Source organism: Marmota marmota, unplaced genomic scaffold, assembly GCF_001458135.2.
Source record: "Marmota marmota marmota unplaced genomic scaffold, marMar, whole genome shotgun sequence".
Taxonomy (NCBI): domain Eukaryota; kingdom Metazoa; phylum Chordata; class Mammalia; order Rodentia; family Sciuridae; genus Marmota; species Marmota marmota.
The window spans coordinates 6,656,457-6,663,522 of record NW_026000103.1 but is presented as its reverse complement, the minus strand read 5'-3'; the positions used below and the strand labels follow the sequence as shown (position 1 = coordinate 6,663,522).

At 37.0% G+C, this 7,066-nt stretch overlaps 1 long non-coding RNA gene across 1 annotated transcript in view; it reads right to left on the bottom strand.

The window, feature by feature from the left end:
• The window catches only part of LOC125610833, a 107,054-nt gene extending 101,778 nt beyond the window's left edge, over positions 1–5,276 (bottom strand). The window contains exon 1 of the long non-coding RNA XR_007340892.1: positions 4,957–5,276. This is a non-coding gene — a long non-coding RNA (uncharacterized LOC125610833). The remainder of the gene's footprint in view (positions 1–4,956) is intronic.
• Between the last annotated feature and the right edge of the window lie 1,790 nt (positions 5,277–7,066).

Sequence of the window (7,066 nt, the reverse complement as noted above, 5' to 3'; positions counted from 1 at the left end):
AAAAAAAGAAAACAAAACCATGATGTTTGGTAATTGCTAAATGGTGCTGCCATGAAGTCTCTGGCTTGAGCTCTGTCCTCCTAGCTAAGGAGAGATGTTGTCATGGGTTACACATTCATGTTGAGGACATACTAGTAGCAAAGGAGATTTTTTTTCTGCTTTCTTATGAGCCATCAAAAAGATTGAAAGTAAAAAAATTTTTTTCAAACATGTGATTTAATAATAGTCAATATCAAGTTCACTTCAAGATCACAATGACATGTTCTATAAACTTTGAGAAACATTGTGCTAGCTATTTCCTGCTGAGTATAGGCCTGGACTTCTTTTTGCAAAGACCCCTGGGCCTTCCTAATGTTTCTTAGCTGTTCTTGGGCTTGATCTTTATAGCTACACTATTCTAGCCACTGCAAATGGCACATGAAGAATAACTAACCAGGGAACCCAGCTGACAACCAGAACCAAGGTCCAGGACATATTGGCCTGGTCAAGTTATCCCAGAATCTCTGACCATTTCAACCATCCCAGGTAAGATCCAGTCACTATTGAGTTAAGTGACCAACTATGCCATTCCTGAATTGCTAACCCACAAAATTATAAATATGCTAATGCGGTACTAGATTTGGGGATCATTTGTTACAAAATATAGATACCAAACATACAAATGAATAGGGGAACCATTTGCCCATGTTTACCCAGCACAGCTTCAGTATACACCCATTGTCCTAACATAATTATAAAAAGTGGTGGTTTCGCCCTGTCATCTCAGAGTAGTTGACAATAATATGTTTACCTTTCCAATATGCCAAGTTGTGTACTGGAATTGTGGTCCTGCCAAGCTGTCTTTTCTTATATTATCTTAAACTCTGTGTAACAGGGAGCTGAAAGTTGCCTGCTTCTGAATATAGACTGCAGTTGTAACTCAGTACACATAGTACTCTCAGGAATTTAGAATTCTTCCTAAATGTTTGGTGAATTTAATGTATGCTGTGGTCTTGCTTACACTCAAAATCACAAAAACAGGACTTTACAAATTCAGATAAATTGTAAAACTGAAAGTTCACCCAGGGTCTAGTATATTCTTTTCTCCCCATATACTTAGTGCATTATAATTACACATAATGATGGGATTCATTGTTATATATTCCTTTAAAAAAGAATTCAGAGTTCTTTAAGCATGCCAGAAAAGAGATATTTAAAACATACAGTCAGTTCCTCCATATCAGTTAGTTCCATGTCTTCAGATTCAACCAATCAATAATGAACCAAAAATATTTCAAAAAATTGCATTTGTATGAAACATGTATAGATCTTTTTCTTGTAATTATTTTCTAAACAAGACTATAAGAAATATTGGCATAGCATTTACACTGGATTGGCTTTTATTAATAATCTAGAGATTATTTAAACTACAAGGGAGAATGTGTAGGTTATATGTGAATGTTATGCCAGTTTATATAAGGGACATGAGTATCCACAGAGTTTGGTGTCCATAGGGTGTTGCTGGAACCAGATTCCTGAAGATATCAAGGGACGACTATATATTTATAGAAAATTTCTCAATTGCTGATACTAAAAAGGCCTCATACCAGAATTTTGTTTACATTCTGATATCTGGTAAGAAAAGAAACAGAGGTAAGGAGGAAAGTCAGTTCGCATCTTTTCCTCTTTTTTCCATTATTTACCACATTTAAATATTCACTATTGTATGTAATGGAAAGAGCACAGGCCACTAGTTTCAAGTCTAAAGAGCAAATTAAATGATTAAAGACAATGAGGAACAATGTTGTACATGTTTAGTAAGAGCTATTCCTTCTTCAGTGCACCTATATTTCAAGCACAACTCCATATGGTATTTCATTTAACCCTCACAACTCTTTGAAAGAGATAACTATTATCATCTTCATTTTACAGATGAGAAAACAGAGTTAAAGAGATTAAGACATCTGTATAAACATCCAATGCTGATCAACAGGCGAGCCAGGATTCATACCTAAGAAATCTGATTTCAGAGCCTGTTCTTTCAGGCTTTAGCACAAAAAATGTATCTCTATTGTGATATGACACAGGGAAGTGAATTTGTAAGCCACTAAAGATCATAGAATACCAGATAAAATGTTTATATTATTTTGTGAAGAAAATTAACCCATATTTTCTGATTAGTGTTTCCTTCAGATGAATCTATTTCTCTTCCATTATAGATGAACGAGTTTTTCAGGCATAGCAAAACCAAAGATTATTGGGTATCTTACCAGTGGAAACGTCAGTTTTGAAACGTTTGACACTACCAGCATGTTAGCAACATTGGCTCAGATTATATACTGATTGCAGCTCCATGTTATCCTGCCTAGAAGGTCCACTAGTTGAATTGAATATTTGGAAAAAAAACAGATTTTGTACATATACAAATTGTCTTATTTAAGTATGACCTACCTCAGAGGAAGAAGACAAGACTATAATAGCTCAGAAAATGTTTCTTAGAAACTTACAGGAAGAAACAGCCTCCGTGCCTTGCCTCATTAGGGAGAAGGAGTTTGACTTGAACTAAAATCTGGACACTGCCCTTTCCAACAAAAGGAACCAAGTACACATCTCCTTTCATTGCTATAACATGGCACAGGCTCTCCTTTGGCCAGAACAAAAAGGCAGAACACAGAGCACTTGCAAACGAGAGAGACAAATAACTTCAGGCTGTGTGGATAGAAAAAGAAGCCAGACATTCCGAAGAGCAATACAGTTGAATAGTAATGGCTGTTATTAAAATAGAGGGCCTCCTAAGGCCAGGTGCAATTGTAAGTGCTCGGAATACAATAACCCATTAAATTATTTTAACAACCCTTGTTGTTAGGGATGATTTCTATCCCCATTTTATAGATTAAGAAACTGAGACATAAGCAGAAAAGTTAAGTACATTGCCCAAAGTCTCAGCGCTGGCATTTGGCTGTAGAAAGTCTGAGCTCATAACCACAACATTATACTGCTTGTTGGGAAAATATTTTTTCTATTTTAAGTGAAATTTAAACAAAATGTGAAAGCCTAAGAGACGTAAGCAGAAAACAAAAGCCAGGTAAAGCACTTAAGAGATCAACAGATCCTAAAAAAACAAAGGAGAGGAGTGATCTGGATGAGAAAGAAATAAGCTTTCCCCTTCTCTTGGCAGAAGAGTTTGGGTTTTGCCTCTTTTAAAATCCTAGTTCATGGGCAGTATGGCATAAGGCAGGTGTGGGGGTAATGGACCCCATAGTATCAGATTTATAATGCATCGGTAGGGTTATATTTAAATAAGCCATAGTTTGTGTCATTCATAAGATGGATTCTGTTACTCTCAATAAATCCTTTTGTTTTCTAAATAAAATGTTGAGTTACGATTTCATTTCTGGAGATAGATATTTAGACTGGGAAGACCCCTATGGCTATTGGCAGTCAAAACTGGAGAGCATAAGTTTACAGCCATTAGGGAGCGCGGACAGGGATCATTTCTCTCTCTAGTTGTACTCTTTATTTCCGAAAGTGACTCAGAAAGATCTCTAAGTCATAATAGCTCCAAGCCTAATGCAAGCACACAATTCCATGTGGTTTGCTTTTAAATTTGGATGGGCAAACAGTATCAAAGACTTGGAGGGGGAGTCATAGTTGTGTTCATTGTAGTGATAGATATGATAATTAAGTCGTAAAGAACTCAGAGGTGCCAGGAGACAACTACCGAAATCATAAACAATGATTAAACAGAGCCTGAAAAAAAGCAAAAAAAAAAAAAAAAAATAGAAAAAAAAAGAATCAGGCTTTCTAAACAGAACAGAAGGCTACAGTGGAAACAGTCTTCAAACGTGAGAGCAAACACATACATAAACTGGTGACATTCAATTTCAGTATGAATTCCTGACTCCAGGTTTTATAAAGAACTGAAAGGCAGTGACTTTGTATTTTAATCTTTTAAAAGAAAAGAATACACAGGCCTGGGGTGATTTTAACAAAGTCTTTCTTTGAGACTGAGACTTGATTAGATGGCGTTTTAGGGTCCTGCAAATGCTGACCAGATCAAACCTAACTCCTGCATAGCGGCTGCCCATGTTGGCAGGAGCTTCCACTGCAGGCTCTGCTGCTCTATAGCTTCGTGGGCCAATATCACAACCCCAAATAGTGCCAAGAGCAGATGTTTTTTTCTGTTGTTGTCGGTGGCCTGGAGTCCTGAGCCCTATAAATGAAAACTAGGCTTAATTTGGACTTTTATTTAGAAAAGAAAAAGTTGGTTCTTAAGGGAAAAGATTTCTAAAGACCTCCTTCAATACTGTATAGCAAAAACACAACATGCCGTACAAGCCTCACTTGGGAAATTTAAATAAGGAGCTTTAGAAACATAACGTGATTTGGCAAGAGCATGATGTGAATGTGGTTGTGAGGTCCCACTAGCAACATATGCTTTTACTAAGCTGCACGATTCCTTTCTTTCACAGTCTGAGCTTTTAAAACGTTATTTTATATTTTCTACGATTATCATTTTGAACCAAAACCAAAGTAGTTAACTCTGAATCAAACTATCCTATTATGAAATTAGAGCTCATCCTGGGGAAAGGGGGATGTTTAAATGTGACCCCCTTTTTCTTTGCTCCACCCCCTCCACATAGAGAACTAAATCAGGGTGGGGGGGGTGGTGAGGGAGACGTCTGCTTATGATTATGAATTGAACTTTGAACCATTCCTATTGTTCCTGCCAAGGATTTTTGAATGCTAATGTAAAAAGATATATATAAAGTCAGATCTGCTAAGGTATTTTAAGAGTCTACTGTTAAAGAACCAAGCTTTTTTCCTTGCTTCATTGTTAAAGATAATATGCCTTTCTAACAAAAATGCTTTCAAGATGTAACCATATTTTGAAATGCGTATCATAACACATCCTTTGCAAGCCTGGAATTTGGAAACAAAGACCTTGCTTTAATCTGTTTTTTTTTTTTTTCTTACCTGATGAGCAGGGTGACAGTGCTGCTGGAGGAGGTTTGGACATGTCCCCAGTCTCATTTGCTTTTCTTCGTCTTTCTTCATCATGTGGGCCCTGACAACCTTTCTTTCTAAAGCTACATAAATTAAACAGGGTTAAGACTATCAGCCCTTGTACCAGCTCCAAGACAAGCTAAGGCAAGAAAAGATCCTCCAGTTGATCGACAGACTTCCAGCATTTCTGCTAAAACCGGTAGAGCGGTAGGTAAAGTATCCATGTTTTCCTCTCCACTGAAATAACAACAGGGCTGGGAGCCTAGACTGACCCCCCTCCTTTGCATAGCTAAGAGGGGTATTCGAATTATTTAAAAAAGGAAAAATAAACCAAGTTTCTTCATTGGTAATTCCCATTCTACTTTACAAATGCTTCTCGTCTCTTGGTGTCAGCTCCCTGGAGAGTCAGACCGGACAAGGCTCAGCATGGCAAAGACCTAATATGGCTGTTCTGGTGAAGAGGGTTTCAAGCACTGATGAGCTGATCAGGTCCTAGTGAGACTGGGTCAGCTAAATAATGTGTGATTTTTCAAATAGGTACACAAAGAGTGAGAAATGAGGGAAATTGGTAATATGCCTCAAGTTGCAAAGTAAATTGGCACCTTAATACAACCATCTGATTCAAGGTTAAAATCAGCAATGACTCAATGACATGAGGGATCTGAGAGCTTCAAATAAAAGGTTCACCAGATAGAAGGATGGCAATATATTTTAGTCAAATTTGAATCTTAGATCTGCCTTTAAGAACTAGATTTCCATGTGGACCTTCAGAAAAACTTGATTTTCCTAAGAGGGGTTTTTGGTTAAGACTTCCAACCTACAGAGGAGAACTTAAGTATCTATTTTATTCATAGAGAGCATTAGTCACCCTAAAAATCCTTCCACTGTCAACATCCTTCAGGCCTTAAGAAAGAGCTCTGTTATGGGTTGTAATACCTACCCATCTTCTGCAACAGTGTACAACATTGCATTAGGGCAAACCTGATCTTAAACAGAATAGATCTCTATTATCTTCAACAAAGATAGTGACTTACATATATTTAAACATTTCTAATATTATTTGGGGGTTTGGTGGGGGGTTTTCCCCTTACATTCTTCCTAATTAGTGGTAGTATCTGCAATCAAACAAAGACACTTTCCATAAAAAGTTTTTGTGCTGCTCTTATTCCATCCAGAATCAGAAACACTGTCAATATTATGCCAACATTATGGAATTTAGCAGAACCACTGCATTGACAGACAATTATGTATGCGATGGTGTATAATTGGCTAACTGCAGGAACAATAGATGGAAAATTTTAATAGTTACAGTCTGAGGGATTTGGGCTAAATGTGGCTTGAATCAAAGAATATGGTGACCCTAAAGTTATGCAAAACAATGGGGGGGGACACACCAAGAGTAGTTATGTACCTTCTTCTTTAGTTTTATCTATAAACACTAGCAACAATACAAAAAACAATCAGTCTTTTTACTAGTTTGACATGGTTTAGACTGAAGAAGTTTTAGACATTTTTGACTTAGTGGACAAAACAAGACAGCAAAACATATTAAACAATGAAACGTTATTAGAGAACTATATGAAATAAGTGGAAATGGTAATCTACTTCACACATGAGACACTGAAGCTTAGAAAACTTAAATGACTAGGTCAGTGACCTGCAGCTGGTAAATGGCAGAGCTGTATCTAGGCAAGGTCATGTTTTATTTTTCAGAGACAGATTTATTTAGGAAAGCAGATTCGCATTCAAGAGGGAATGTAGAATATCTCAAAAGATAGACATCTTTTGGGGCAAGGCAAGGAATACACACTCAGAGGAGAATGTGGGCCATCTCCAGAGGAGGAGAGAGCCTAATCAAGGCAATATTTACAACTAAATATTCTCTTGCACTTCTTTGCTTTCCTATTATTACTATCAATATCACCAAGTCTTTGAGGGACTAGGCTTCCAAATTACTCCTGACGTTGCTCAACTAATCCCTGACCCCTTGTGGTATAATGTTATGATTTATGACAACATTTTTGAAAACATATCTTCATGGTAGAATAGAACCCAAAAGTAGAAAAATCTCTAAAAGTGT